General features: G+C 40.7%; 1 protein-coding gene across 1 annotated transcript in view; it reads left to right on the top strand.

The window, feature by feature from the left end:
- Positions 1 to 16,038, top strand: part of RNF152 (ring finger protein 152) — a 74,871-nt gene extending 58,833 nt beyond the window's left edge. Inside the window, exon 3 of the transcript XR_008448541.1 lies at positions 16,022 to 16,038. The gene's annotated coding sequence lies outside the window, so the exon portion shown is untranslated. The remainder of the gene's footprint in view (positions 1 to 16,021) is intronic.
- The last annotated feature ends 320 nt before the right edge of the window (positions 16,039 to 16,358 follow it).

Genomic DNA, 16,358 nt, shown 5'->3' with positions numbered 1-16,358 from the left:
TTAGGTTTGTCAGAAGTGATAAACTGAGGAAAAAAACATGAGTTTTTGTGCTCACAAGCTCTTCTTCAAGCCTGCAGCAAGGGTAGCATACATCAAAACTAGATACAGGAAGACGACAATTGCCCTGAATTTGCCTTGGTTATGCCACTTATTTGGAGTACTGAGACAGTAAGGGAGATGTGATCTATGGAGAGAAAGGACATTTATTTGAGAGTCAGGAAAGCTCTTACCCAAGCAGAACAGGTAGAGATCAAAAGACACAATTTCACCAGTGAAAAATTCAAGTGGTTAAGAGAAAAAAGACCTGAGGGAGATTTATAATGTGGCATGAAATACTGATATTCACTAGATCCCAGTCTAATAGATGAGAGAATCTTAGGATTCAGTACAGCTGTTAATTTCCAGTCTAGATGGAAACACTCTCAAGTAACAGTGTTTTTTCTTTCCCTATGCTGCCTACAGACAGGCATAGTAGAGATTTCCAGTATCTTTAAACTCAATAATGCCAAATGGGGCTTCTGAGAAAAGCTGGGAAAAAGGAAATTTGATGGTTTTAGTGGTGTAAGTCCCATATAAGGGAGATCTGTTAAAAAACTCGAAGCATTGCTTCAGTGAGTAAAAGGCTTTTATATGTTATTAAGCTAACTAGAATAGCTTAGAGAGTGCTAAGCACTGAAAACACATCTGGGGAGCAGAAATTGTGTTTCAGCAGTTACTGCTTCAAACAGATGGAGAATAAAAAGGGAGAAGAAATAACAAGATTGACCTAAGCTTACCTGAGGGTTGCATAACCAGTAGGAAATTCAGCCTTCCCTGAGCCCTGCACTTATACTTGTCCTAAGCCACATTGCTGCACTCAAGGACTGTCGACTATGAGCGTCATATGTGATGCCATATAAAATAGATGAGTATCTGGCTAGCAGTAACCTGCTCAGTTATTTGTGTAACAGGTGTTATACATGGTGTGTAGAGAAAGCATGCAGTGTGCGTTTGCACTGTCAGTGCTGCCTTTTGGCATGATGTTTCCTTGGCTTGCCCCCGCTGTGGTTTCTCCCCTTTGGACTGGGATGTGATGCACTGCTGGTCTCCAGCTCAGAGATTTTCTGGGTCCTAAGATGGGAGGGATGGGCCAGGGCTGTTCCATAACTTGACAGAGCACAGCCCATTGTGGCAAGAAGGTGTGAGTTTGATGTGAGGTGTGGGACTTGCGAGAGCTAGTCTTGGACAGCAAGCGTAGGAAATTGGGAGACCAGTGGAAGCATCTGATTAGGAAAGTAAAGCAAAATGGGGCCATTCTGCTGCCAGACTTTCTCTCTCCATTACCCCTGTGTGAAGCTGGAAGAAGGATCCCCATGAGAAATGGAGTGAAGCAACAGCTGCACACAAAGGTATGAAAGATGTTGTCTCATCAAAACCACGCCTTTACTGCCAGCTGAAGGCATTATAAAAGATTGCTGGTAACTGAAGTCTCATGCAGGAAGACAGGTTAAATTATCACAGTGTTCCTCATGGCCCTCCTAGGCAATGAATCTGTGAAGCAGTGAAGTGGGTTGTTGCTTTCACCACACAGGAATTCATCATAGTAGCCAAATTAATGACTGCTTTTCAAAAGTTTCTCCTGCTATCTGAAGGACTGATTTACTGCCTGCTGTTTGTTATCTGTGGCATTTTTAAGCTTCATCCAAGTGAGTATATTGCTTTGTGTGTTTAATGCCTGAATACAGCCTTCCTCGCCTTGACGCTGCTCAGTGATTTGCTTCTTTCCCTGGGCTTGGTGATGATATTCTAACAATTTACCTAGCTAAGAGCCTGTTATTCATTTCCCCCGTGGCTATGTCAGAGTGAGTTCCTCCGTTCCTGAGAACTGGCATGCTTGGAAGTTGACCTCGTGGTAGGAGCAGTAAGGCTGTGATGTTTCGCTGGTATTTTAGGCTGGGTAGTCTGCATTTGAAAATGCAGCGTAAAGGTCTCTACAGCACCAAGGAAGGGGGAACGAAGAAAACAGGTCAGAGGAGTGGCTGCAAGTGAGCTACTGAAGTCCTAACTGGAAGGTATAGTACTGACTAGGGGATTTGCTTTCATGTCACCATTAGGAGAAAATGCACCCTGAGCTGGATTTTGCCAACATAGATTATTGCCAGAGCTATCCCGATCTGGGGTTATTTCTTCCAATTATTTTATTATTTTTTTTAATCTCTGTGCTTCTATCTCCTGATATGGGCTGAGAGCTGTGGAGGAACAGCTGGAAGGCTGCCAGAGTGGGGGCTGCTTGCAAAATATAGTGGGTTAAATTATTCAGAAAACCTGACTGAGTAGAAGGGTGCTAGTTGTGTTCCCTGGCGTGTCTGAAAAATGTGTTAGTAGAATAAATACAGTGCCACGTCTGACAATGAATATGCAGTGGTTTTCACTGACATGATCTTTACCAAAGAATACCAAGTCTCCTAACTCATATGAATTAATTTAAGATTTTCATCAGCCTTAAATACAGCTTTTGCTGCTGAAGAATCTGAACATTTGATGTTGTCTTTGAGTCTGATGCGTTCAGGACAGGCTGAAATCCCCAGACTTCGACAGAGTGCTTCAGAGTCAGTGGGCCAGCTCCACATCCTACCTGTATTTAGAATTAAGTTTTAAAAAGGCAAAAATAGGTACACTGTGATTTAGGGCATACTTGAGGGAATCAAAACACAAAAAGTAAATAAAAAACCCCAATATTTTCATCCATTGCTGCCCTGATTAGAAACCCAGGACAACTGTCTGTGGCATACAAGCAGCTCCCAAGCTACTGTTCAGCTCAGCCATGTCCCCAACCTAATTAATTGGTCACAGGTGCAGGTGGACACAGTAATTGCACCAATGTATCACTTTTGACCAGCCCCACTCATGCCTACACAAGGGGAAGATGCAAATCATGCAACTTTTAGCAGTGGCTCTCTGAGGAGGATGGATAAATCATGAAGGCCCAGTTCTGCCACCTCTATTCGTACAGAGCAAGTTGCCCTGTAAAGAGAGATGTTTGAAGTGTCGAGACTAATAGTGAGTAAAATACTCTCAGCGTGGGTAAGTATTACAGCAGATTAGAACATTATGCCAAGCACTTATCTAAAATTTCCTTTACTTATGCCTTGAGATTCTTGTCTCTGATTGTGTTTGTTTTCTTTGCTTTTACTTTTCTCTGTGCGTATTCAAATATTGATAAGAGAGAAGCCTACACAGAGACCAAGGGATGGATAAGGCTTGAGTAGCAACAGTGCAAAAAAAGCATTTGGGTGGAGTTCAGCTGTTAAATCTTAGCGCTGTACTTAATGTGTTATTCTCTTCTGTTGGATTTGAAGTACTTATGTACCTAGGCAAGAAAACAAATTTACAATGGCTTAGTTAGGAGTTCCCTCTCCACGAGGAGCTAGAATAAGCAAAACACAGTTTGAAACAAGGCCAGATTCCCTTGGGATGTATTGAAAGAATCTTGTTGAAATTGAAACGGTTGTGTGCTGTTAAATTAACACAGATCCCTGTTGGCATGGGGCTGCTGAAGACAGCCTGCAGGAAGACACCCAGTCCCAAGGCTGTGCTGCAGAGGTGCACAGCAGAACGGTGCATCCCAGCAGGACCAAATGCCATGTTGTCATGGCTGGTATTACTGGGGCGGCAGATGCTGACATGGCTGCTCTAGCTTTGCCCCTCTCCACAGGTGAAACCCCCTTCGCTTAGACCCCTCCCCCCCCAGCCTTGTCTTGTCTCACAGCTTCCCCGCCAGCCCTGCTTTGGGTTCTGTCCTTGATGTGCTGTTCCCCAGGCGGCATTTTGGTGTTGGGTCTGAGAATAACCTCCCTTCCCAATGCCCAGCTTTCTTTTAGGTGTGAGTCCCTGTGCCTCTCCCTGGCCTCCTATGAGCAGCTCTGCATTAGCCACACCATGCAAGGGAGGCTCTTGTTTCTCTTTCCTTCCAGAACTGGGAAGTCCTGCACCTGCTGGCGATGTGTATGGACAAAAAGAGCAGGGCTGGACCATTTTATGTGCTACAGCTGAAGCAAAGGGAAGGTGGAGATAACTGCTGGTGTAGTAGTCCATATGTCAGGATCCTGTCCTTGTCCTGTTCCTCCCCAGTGCCTGGCTTGGTTTACCAGAAGTCTGGTAGAAGCAAAGTAGGAAATTGGGCTATAGGTGTTTTCCTCTGGCTAACGATCTGCTGCCTTAAAAGAAAATATTACTTTGCCTATACTGACAGCCAGTTCTGAGGGGAGGGTGAAGATTTCAGTTTCCTCAGCTGGCCTATTTGGAGGCTGGAAGGTGATTTCATTAGTGTATGCAGGCACCTGAACACAGTAGGAAAGCTAATAACACTGCTTTTTAACCTTGCTGATAAACACATGGTTTTCAGGGCTCGTAGGTAGAATACTGAATGGACCAGCTCACTGCTGGGGCTGAGCATCCTCTGAGATGCCTGATGGATGTGCCCTGCTCACATTCTATGGCCATGGTAATTAACAAAGCTGAGGGCAGAAAGAAAATTTCTCTCCAGGGTCAGATGGGTGTTGATGTTTCATCTTTTTATAGGCAGGCAGGTCCTGCTGCTAGGGTGACTTACACACATCTGGCAGATAGGCACAGACACCAGAGAGCCATCGTGTGGAGATGACGGCTCTTTCCTGCTTTCTGCAGGTTACCCATAATTTGGCTTTTGGAGATATGAAGCAACCTATAAGCATCAGGATATCAGAATGAAACTGGGAAATGAGATGGTATCAGGCAAGATGCTTTAATGGTCCCCGCTACCTTTAAGTTCTATAATACTATATATATTTTTTTTTGAGATATAGCACAAGCTACCTCTGCAAGCCTTAAAAAAACCCCCAAACTACCAGACCTCCAGGTCATACCTCCTGTAGACCTTGTGCAGCAACTATCTTAAATTACATTTTTAAAAGTATGTTCAGATCTCATTTTTAAATGAAGGTTCTAACCTCAATCACTTGAGAATGCGTGGCTGAATGCAAAATCTGCTGCTTAAAACTTGTTTAAAACACTACCATGCATTATTTAATGCAGAAGGACATTTCAGAATATGGTGTATATGAAAACTGAAACAAAATTGAGCTGTATATTAATGTATCAAAATCAAAACTTCATCAATATAATTAGAACAACCCTTTCATTGCTTTGGAAATTATCTAGTAGTTGATAAGTTCAAGGGCAAGCAAGAGTAAAAATTTCAGGCAAACATGATTTTGTAATTTCCTTTGGTAACATAGGTATCAGTGTTAGTGAACTATTCATCTTGTATACCAAACAGCAAGTATGATGGAGGTATCATGTCAGGATTGGATAAGTTTCAAGGAATAATTGTTGAATTATTATTCCTTGAAAGTGTTTGTATGAAGATGAAATAATAAAAAGGCATAGTCTGGTATTCTTTCACATTTATCTAAAATCTGTGTAAATTGAGAAATGGGCACAAGCTGAAGCATATTTAATAGATGTACGTGTGTATATATACACTTGTATGTGCCTGTGTTTATCTTTAATGATATATGAAGTCTGACACCCAAAAAAAACAAGACTTCTTGTGTATCTCTTTTTATTTACCAAATTAAGAAAATCAACTACGATTGCCTTCAAAACAACTCCCTTCTGAGCTGACACACAGCTGCATACGATGCTGCCAAAGTTTAAAGAAATTCTGCAGATCATTTTCTGAAAGGCTGTCAAGGATCTCCTTATTTTTTGCTTTCACATCTTCTACTGACAAAAAAATGGGTTCATTTGGGCACCAACGTGATCTTTGGGAAGAGAGAGATAGGTCTGGTGAATAGGGTGGGTGCTCAAGCACAATGATGTTATTAGCTGAAAACTACTTCAGCTAATAACTGAAAGTAAAAGTGTTGTGGGGTGCTTTGTTGTTGTTAACTTGCTGTTCGCTCTTGCACGACTGAGAGTAAGAAAGCATCTATACTTGAACATGTGTCCACTCATACTGAGTGAAGTAATCGAGTTGAGCATTGTCATTCACTGTGACAGGTTAAAGCATGTTCTATAACCATCTCTTTGTCTCTCCCCTCCCACTTTTGGCTACCAAGCTATAGGGTTAGTCTTGGGTTTATTTTGTTTGACCTTGTATATATTGTAAAATTTCACATGGTATTCTCTGAGAAGCCTCAGGAGCATAGGGTAGGTTTTCTAAGGTTATAAAGAACTTGTAGGAAAAAGCTTGCAAAAATTTCTCGTCTAGAATAATAAGAAGGCTGGAGAGCTTATTCTTCAGTGCAACTCACCTCAACATGGAGCTGTTCAGTTTTACAAGGAACAATCTCTCTCTGCTCCTTCATTCTTCCACGAGTGCACACATATGGTATACTAGCCCATGTGATGTGACTCCAAATTACAAGGTATGGGTACTCTAATGTTATAACACCATCTCTTCTCTTTCATCTTGCAAATAATTGAAAGTGAACATCTTATGCAAATTGATATACAATATACAATGGTGTGTATATGTAGTATGAGGAATGCTGAAGAATGCTTCACAACAAAGATGGATGGGCAAGAGGACACATCACTTACTGTCTATGAGCTCCTCAGTGTATTCTCAACTGTACCTTTTTGCTCAGCGGCCTTTGGGTAAATTACTTAGAGGTATGTGAAAAGTAAACGTATGGTGAACTGTGACTCAGTGGAGATCATGTGGATCTGGTTTATTTTTGCTGATTGTTTTTTGAATTCAAAATAAAAAAAATTTCACTTGTTTCCACTGCACTGTTAAGATGGTTGCTTTTGCTGGTATTTCATTGATTAAGTATTTGAGGGAAGCAAACACAAGTGGACACTTCTGAACTCATTACCGACTTAACAGAGCAACTGGGGGAGTTTCCAACATGTTTTCACTGCCAGCTGAATGCGAGTGAAACACATACCCATGTCTGGTTGTTTAATGATGTGACCTTCCTTTTTCATTGCAACACTACTTGGATTTTTTTCTTTTTTTCGCCATTGTATTTCTCTTGACCTTCTCTAAAGTGCAGCTGATGCTAGAACACCACATTTTCACACTTACAGTCCATGCCCCCTCAAGACTACTGGAAACACTGTGCAGGAATAATTGTATGCACTGGTAAGTTGTGTAACTTGGAGTTGGTTTCTGAAAATGTGCAAAACATTCTGTGGGAGACCATATGCTGGGGTCTTACTGGGTTAAAGAAATTAGGCTTTGGGACTCGGAGGCACGGATGTTGGTGGGAAAAGAGCACTAGGATAACTGCCCATTGCATTACGCACATACACTTATAATCCAAATTGAACCGCTGGGATTTCTTACAGAATAACAAGTTATGTCTCATTCCTTCTGTTATCCCCTCTGTGGGTTTTTAATTTTGTTTTCCCTCGCCTGCAATGTGACAGTTCAAGTTTCTTATAGTTGCCACCTCACGTAAGAGAAGAAAATGCAACATTTACAGGGTCAACTTACCTATGGAGTTTTGGGCTGTGCAAAACAGTCCAGGTCCAGACTGAAAAAACACCTATAAGTTAGAGGATGGGCTTCCTTTCACTGATACTTCCCAGAACAGAGACTATAAATTTTAAAAGTTCTATCTAGCTATGTTTATTCTTTGGAAGTGTTTAGGCAGAGAACTGAAAGCATTCAAGGCTGCAGGAAGGGAGTGAATGAATACTGGTCTTCTCCAAAGCACTGCTGTGCCACAGGGCTTGTTTGGGTTGTGCCTGCAGCCTGTGTGGTTTTGTCCCTGCCAACTGGATCTGCACGGTGTGTTTTCAGCCACAGGCACTGGAGATTTGCTCCTTTATAGTTTGCACAGAGGAGTTATGCTTACAGCCCAGCCAGAAGGCTCAAGGATCAGATAATGCCTCTCACTCCTTACTTGTAAATCATCCAGGAGAGATACTGTTTACCTCCAGATTTGAGTACTGTTCTTATTATAGTGTCTGGAGATTGGACTGATTGCAAAAATAAGCTGGATGTAGAAAAAACAACGACACCCTTCTGGCCCTTCAAGGCAGCAGAGAAGCTCCAACCTAGAAACCATCAGGGATACCTACCTTTCTCTCCTGTTTTGAGCCAGAGGGCAGTAACTTTCCTATTAGCTTTTCTGTGAACTTTCTGTGTATTGATTTTATGACCTTCCAACCGCTATCTGTCAGTCTTCTGCACTGACAGCTTTACGAGGGTTAGTTGTATGGTCAGAGCTTGAAAATGTTTATATCTTTGGTCCTTTCAGAGTCTGATGGGTTCACAAAATCCTTGGGGCTGGATGGTGATATCATTTCTCACCTCCAGCAGCACTGTACTTCACAGGTTAAATCAATGCAGCTGCTCAGAAAATGAGAAGAATTCAGGCCACAGAATTAGTCTTTAGGGCCTATTTCTGCTCTTAATGATGTTAGGGGGAAATTCCTCCAGGATCAGAGGGACTACCTGTGCGCATACTTTTTTTCATGCACTTATTTACTGAAATACGGCTGTATGCCAATTACGTTGAATTCTGCACCTAAAAATAGCTTTTTTTGAGGAAATGACAAGTTTGGCTTGTTTGTATTTGTTCATTTACCCCTGACCGATTGTTTCTGTTTGTCATCATTGTTTTGGTGCACACACTGGGAAGTGGATCCTATTTTCAGGAACTGCTGAGCCTCCAAGCCCTTGAGATGTCTGCTCATTAATGTGTTCTCCCTGGCTAGCCCAAGATGGTAGCAGGTACACCCTCTCGCCATACTGGTATAGGCCCTAAATGCAAGTTTTTGCACCTTGATAATTTAAGCCCACCTAGTTTCTGATTGTAAAGGAGAAGAGATAGTAGATTGCTCTTCTGATATTCATCTTGGCTTTTTGCAGAAAATAATGCCACTTCTTTGCCAAGTGATCTCTCACTTCTGTTCATTCTCATCCTGCTGACCATTCATCCTCCATTCACCAGGCTCACAAACAACCTCATTTTTCATACCTGCTTCTCCATTTGTTGACACTTCTGGCTCCTGCCCGTTTGCTCTCCCTCAGCGACAAGCTCATTCGCATTCCATATTCAAAACCCACAATGTGATTCATTGAACAGAAAAGTGCTTTTGCTTTGCACTGCTGTCTGAGACTGACCCAAAGGATGACATTATAAATGAGCTCTTGTATCTGAATTTCTTTGTCCTGCTTAGCAAAGTCAGTAGAAAATGGCAAGGAGCTTTTGATCTTGAGAGGGGTCGGCTGCTTCTCTAAAGTCTCTCTTCTCACTGATCTTAGGTCCTTGCTTCCTTCTGTTGCATTGGGTGTACCATTTTCAGTTCCTAGGCTTCTGAAGGAGATTTTGAAAAGGACAGTTTGCTACACTCAATTTTCACATCATTCTCTGTTCCGCCCCCCCCCCCCCCCCCCCCCCAAAAAAAAAAAAACCAAACCAAAAAACCCCAAACCTAAAAAACCCCAACCCCAACAACCCAAAATGGAGGTGGTATTCAGGTATGGAAAGAGACAGATGAGCTGGTCACTGGAAATGCAGTAAACCATGAGAATTTTGCTGATGCAAGAGGTTTCAGAGTATACATTATTTAGATCATTAAAATTAACGGGAAAATTAACTCCTCAATGTTAGAATTCAACATATTAACTTCACATGAGTATTTATTTATTTTCTTGTCATTTAGGCCAATACTCTAAATCCAGACGCACAACTGCTTTTCATGTACATCATCAAAAGGGAATAACCAAATATCGTTCTGACTTTTGTCTTCCAAATATCAATGTGAAGATATTGTCCCTGTGTGTTATCTGCTTTTATTTCCAAATTCACTCGGCTGTCTTTTAATTTCAATCCTATTCTGTATCCATGCAGCTGAGGTCGCGGTCAAGCTCATTGACAACTGCTAATGTCAACATCAAGATTTATAGTGCTGTAAAATACTACTGTGAGAGCTAAGACTTTATTTGGAGACATAATGAGTCTCAATAAATATAATAATAAAGATTATAAAGTACTTTATTACATACAGTAGTTATTATTGTAATTCAGAACATCCCTTAAAAATGTTTTTCAAATGTATTGTTCAGGAAGAGGAGTTTAAATTTGAAGTCTAGAAGAAAACTGTCATCAGGAGTGTGATCAGGAAAGCTCGGGAGATTTCCTAACACCCAATGCAGTTCATTGATATGAACAAAAGTTCAGAGTAATACAATTGGCTAATTAAGACCAAAGTTTGTCCTGTCATAGATAAAAGTGAAAGATAAAGATAGAAATGGCTAACATACACAAATATGTGAAACATGTCAAACGTGGTGTCTGGGCACTTTTGAAAACTGGGACTCTCTTGGTCATAGTAAAATATAGTTAAAGGTATAAACAAGGTTTGGCGAAGTCTTGAAAAACCAGTGGAATTCTGAAATTAGAACCTCTTTCAAAGCAGGTGTGGAAGGAGAGAGGATGATATCAAGGAAGTGGGAGTTGTTTTTACTTTGTGATTAATGAAATATACCTAATACTTGTGACTAATTTACAGATTAGGTAATAGTGTGACCTATGCCATATCTGACTACAGTGAAATTGTTATAGAATCTTCTGATGTTTGCCTTTTTTTAAAAGATTTGTTTGCAAACTAAAGAGGAAACAAAGAAAGAGTGAATTTTTTTGAAGGCTTGAGAATCAGGTGTTAAAACAAGGCTTAAGTATCTCAGTTTATTTTATCAGCAATGAGAATCAAGATGTGACAGGTTTATAGCACAGAAGTTCCTTCAAGGAGAGAGAATTATGAGGTCTAGACAAGCGTGTGACATGATCTTGTAGCTGGAAGCTAAAATCACACTAGTGGAGACAGCAAATAAAGCACAGATTTTGAACTAGGAGATCTGCATATCAACCTAACAAAAGCCCCATAGATTTCTCCCCATCTTGACGTTCATGTCACCTCTTTGGAAAGTATACTTTAACAAGTCCAAAGTACTGGTTCCAGTACAAGACTAGATGGGCGAGTGTTAACAACTTTTTAAATTGGGTAATTATTGCTCCCTGAATGTGTCCTTTAGCTCCCCGAATGTACAACACTCGCTCCTTTCAGTCCCAAAGTGTCCGGATATCAGGACCATGCTTTATTATTTGTTCAGATGTACTATTTTCTCTCTATGTCACAAATGTAGGATATAATAGTGATAGATACTGTCCTTATTCCTTTAGCATTCAGGTTCCTCTCCCATCAGCTCAGAGTTTAGAACTGAGATTGTGAATGCTGCTTTGTCATGCACTCTATAGATTTCATCACTGACTTGTCATTTAAATGTAGGATTTCAGCTTCAGATGTGGATTTTATCATATCCACATTTGAACATAATTTTTTGATTTGAACATAACGACATCATTCCTGCCACGCAGACACAGGCAGCATGCTAACCAGTGCTTAACTGAGTGTGATCTTTTTCATGGCTCATGCGTTTGCTGTCACCTAAATTTTAAACTCCTAGACCTTGGGCACTAACCTTGAGGCATCATTGTCCTACAATTAATGAAAATAATGTGGTCATTTCTGGCACAAAATGAACAGTCACATTCTGTACAATGCAAACTCATTTTATTACAGTTTCTCTTAGGGGGTAAAGAAAATACCTCATTATAGAACTGTATTCCCCCCATTGTTGCTATTTACTTGTTTGAGATGAGAGCTGCAATAAAGACTGGAAAAAGCATTTGAAATTCTGCAAATAGGGTAAGAAGATGCAAGAAGTGGCTGAATGTATAAGGGGAACACAAACTAGGTATTATGCTCACTTGGCTGTTCTTTGGTTTCGGAATTTAAAGCAGAGTCTGGGAAGCTTTCCTCTTAGATGGGTCTGGGATGGAGCAGCTCTTTCACTGGCACTTGGGAAGTTAATCATGGGGACTCAGGTGTCCTGGTCTCATTCTTAGCAGTTTATTGTGTGTTCTACCTATAAAATACCCGAAAGTACAATCCAGTGATTTCATCCTTACTGAGGAAGATATGGAATTAGTGTACCAGACTTCCTGTTCAGGATCCTATAGTGAAAGTCTGGGCCAGAGGGAGGCAGAGAAAACCAACACATCTTGGCTGTAGGAGGCAAATCGAAAGGGGATAAAAGCATGAAGAGAAAGATATGAGGAATAAAGTCAGAACAGAGGACAGCAGATTTGGGATGTCAGGGCATTTCATATAACCACTTTTTCTTGCCTGCTGGGTTGAACCTAGCACTGACCGAGTGAAAGAAGTGAAGTGAAAGAGCTGCCAAGTCAGTTCAAGCAGTGCCTGTATAAAGAAAGAGCCTTGTGAAAGTAGCCTGGTTATGCAGCCATTGTTCTTGCAGTAATTGCACGGTGCAGGCAGATGTGGGCTGCTGGGTTGAAGCGTTGAGTTGGAAGTGCAGGGAGGAGCAGGTAGAGACCTCTGAGCCATGTGGATGGAGCCAGCCCTGCCCAGGGTGCAGAGCAGCAGTGCAAACGTGGTGGCACCAAGCTGTGAGGATGTGCAAGTACTCCTAGTTCTGTCATGGGCTGTTTTGGTTGCCTGGTTTTACGGGTTGGTAGCAGCTGTTTTAAAATAATTTGGTTATGTAGTATATATATGGTTTTTCTGTTTCTGTGTGTCCTTTTCCCAGAAAGTAGGTATCTGTGACTTTACAGCACAGTACTGCTTGTGTTATACCATTTCCATCTCCCTTTTTTAAACAAAGAAGATACAGCAACTGGTGTAACAAGGCTCATGCATTTCACCTGAGAGCTTTCTGGCATACTAGGGAAGAGGAGGGAATCTGTGTGTGTGTGTGTGTCTTTATACAGAGTGAGTTTAAGCCCAAGTGAAATAATTCCATTGATTATAACAAAGTTTAAATCTGGTCTGTAATACCTACTAAACAACAAATCATGTTGTGATACTTTTAATTCATCACTGTTGTATAAAGTGAGGGGAATTATTCTTATTTATTATCCCTTCTACTTAAGCCTTTTGAGGATAGCAATGCATTCAGTTTTAATGTTAAAGAAAATACTGCAATCAATGGCTTTAGAAAACCACTAGAAAAAAGTGTTTATGGGACTGACTCACTACATATCCTGCTAAGTAGCTATAGAGGAACAAGGGTGATTTACTGAAAAGTTGTGGGAGGAAAAAACAGGTTACATTAGACTTGGTATTTCATAGCTAAATCAAGGAGAAAAAAATTAAGAATAATGCAATTATGTCAGAGAATTTCCGTAGCTTGTAGGGTTTTCACCAGTGGAACTCAATTTCCATATGAACTCAATTATCTGGAGTAGGCCACTTGGGGACCGGAGGGGAGATCCTTCAGTGTTTTTAAAATAGGTGATGGAAGGAAATTAGCAGCATTTTAGCAAAAGCTGAAACTTATTTTTTCTTCAATCCCAGATTTTACTTTCTCCAGTAAGACTGACATACTTGAGACTGGTACTCTTCAGTCTCATTCTTCATTGTTGTCTTAACTGCCTCTAACATTTGAACGAAGAAACGCAGAAACAAATCACATCCTAGAGTTCCTTCTGTGTTTCGCACTGTGTTCTATTTTTGGTATACACTGTTATCTGAAACGGTATTAACATTAGAAATGTTTGTTGTGTTAGAGTTGGTGCTCAGTACAGTTACAAAAATAAACTAACTTGTGAATTTCAGAACAGTAGAGTCATTCTACAATATGAAAGCCTTAGCTATGTGTCCTCACCTTGCAGGATGTCTTGGATGTAGATAACTACTTGATGAGTTTCTTTTTCAAATAGTGTTGTTTGAAACCAACAGGCAACAGAAATGCTGAGATTATACTAGCTGAACTCTCTACATGGGCCTCATGCCAAAAGGCCACAGAAGCTAAGCATCTCATTTTCCTCCTCCCCTCAAAAGTTATGTTTTCTCCTTACAGCAGACTTGGTTGGGATACTGTGTGGAAGTCAGCACAGAAACACCTGGGTAAGTGGACCACTCTTTATCTCCCTGTTGGCTAAATATGGACTTGTATCTTGATTATTTGCTGCTCAGATTCCTTCTATACAGAATTTAAAGCAAGCTTTGGGTGAGTATCTGTCTTTGGGGGGCATTTCTGTGGAATAGTCCTCACTAAATTGTTCTCAGAATTGAACACACGGAAGATGCCTCTGCGTTCTGTAGCAGTCTGTGTTGGCTCTGTACCAGCTCTGTCAGTCCCTGCAAGCTGATACAGGTAGTGGAGCAAGAAGTATTTCCATGATGTGAAATCTCTCTCTGAGGTCAGAAAGACCTAGCTTTTTCTAGAAACCTAGCACTCGTAGCTGATTTTTGTTTTACAATTATATATGTCCACACACAGTCTGTAAATTGTAAGTCTTCCTTTTACGCAGGCTTATATGATTGGGAAGAGGTCAGGTAGAACAGCACTTTTGCTTTGCTTTTCCTTTAGGGACTGCTTCCTAACTTCTTTGATAAATGTAAAAGCTCTGTGCTCATAAGCTCTGACCAGATTTAGTAGATGCTTATTTTGGCCACTCAAAGGATTGCCAACAAGGGACATCACAGCTGCTTCTGGAGGGTTTAAGCCCATGGTAGATTGGAGTTTGACAGGTGACCCTGGTGTACAAGTAATTTCCCCTTGGACAAATCCATTCTCCTCAGCAGAGGCTCTTTTATAGTTTTGAGTGATTACCTTTCAAGGGCTCACAAAGGGAGCCACCCCATGCTGTTAGTCATAGGTGAACACTCCTTATGAATTACCTTTCAAAACAAAGTTTGAAAAGGGTTCTTAGACAAAGTGGAGTCTTACGGTTGAAGTAGAGTTTGCATTGAGTCTAGTCCCCTTCTTAGACTCCAGTCAGTATGCATACTGACATCTCCAAACTTACTCCTTGCTCAGAAATCCTGTGATATACTTTGGAAGCATACTGGCTCGCCTAATGTTGGGCTTTAGAGAGAGCAATATTTCCCCCATACAATCCAGTCTTGAAGGCTTCAAGGCGAAGCTTTTCCTTGACAAAGGCAAAATATTTTGTTTTGCCTGACAAAGGGACCAGGACCTTAATATATGCAATCTTTTATGCTGGCTCAGGTTTTAATGCTCACAGAACTGAAGTGCCTTATGAATTACAGACTGACATCTCCTTTATCAAATGAAATGACTATGTTGGACTCATTCATGGAATGTTTCCCAGCACAAAACTCACTCTGCTTTATATTTCCATCAAAAGCTGATCCATAGTATTCTGGTTTACGCTCACTACTAGCCATTTAACTCTTTTATAATAAAAAAATTTTATGTGATGCCATATGTGGTTCAGTAGAAACATTCTCTCTTGTGCTACATTGATAGCTTTAAGATAAATAATGGTATTTTCAAAATTGCTTCATCTACTGCTTTAGTACTAATGCACAGTGCTTTAAGATGCATGAAGTAATCTGTAGGTTACTGAAAGGATGAATTTAGAGAGCACTTTGAAAGCTCACCCAATAGATTTACCATTGGCAAGAAAGTAAAGCAGATAAAAACCATCATAAGAAAATCCACCCTTTTATTAATGAGGTTCATCTTTCAAACCCTTTTTAGAAATTACTTTGCAGACTTTCAGTCCAAAATCCAGCTGATGTAAATTAACACCTTCCTGTTGATACACAAAATGATGTGTGGTTTTATACCAATACTATTCCCACATATCAATTGTGCAGTTTTTCTTCAGAGCATGTATAAGTAATTCCATTAACTTTGGAGGGAGATTCCTGCAGCCCCACATTAGAAATGACATCTCCAAGTTTTGGTTAAAAGTACTGCTCTTCGGAAGCAATTGAGGCTTAATGTGTTGCCTCTTTCCAGTTCATCTAGGGTCACTGAAATCTAGGTCCTTTCCAGTCACAACATAAATATATGAGCTTGCAACACTCCTCCTAAGATGATTCTTAGATGCAAACAGATCTCATCTGACATTGACCTGACTTGGCACTGAGATGTCCATTAAATTTCACTGCATTTTAATTACCAGGATTTTATCCATAAAATAGCTAATTTCGGCACTTATTTGAAGGTATAATTTTCTTTCTTTTTGTGTTTTGACAGTGACTGGAAGTGCAGTTATCTTGGCACTGGTGGAGGAAAATTTGACCTTAAAAAAGAATCACAAGGACATTTTCTGAAACTCCTACATCTCGCCAGGAAAGACTCCCAAGGATTCTGAAACAGTGGATAGCATAAGAGATTTATTGTACAGGTGAAGGTGAGGAAGAGCCCTGCTCATTCCAAGCTGTGCTCCTGTCTCCCCTCAGCAGCTCATGTATTTTTTTTTTTCCAGACCAATTACTTCAGGTCTATAATTTTCCACATTTGAGCTCAGACCATTCACCATCTTGAGAAAGGTTCACTTCAGTTCGTTTGAATTCCAGGAACTCATACTCAA

The sequence above is a fragment of the Cuculus canorus genome, chromosome 2, assembly GCF_017976375.1.
Source record: "Cuculus canorus isolate bCucCan1 chromosome 2, bCucCan1.pri, whole genome shotgun sequence".
Classification (NCBI taxonomy): Eukaryota; Metazoa; Chordata; class Aves; order Cuculiformes; family Cuculidae; genus Cuculus; species Cuculus canorus.
Note: the sequence above shows the minus strand (reverse complement) of the source record. Positions and strands in the feature narration are given on the sequence as shown.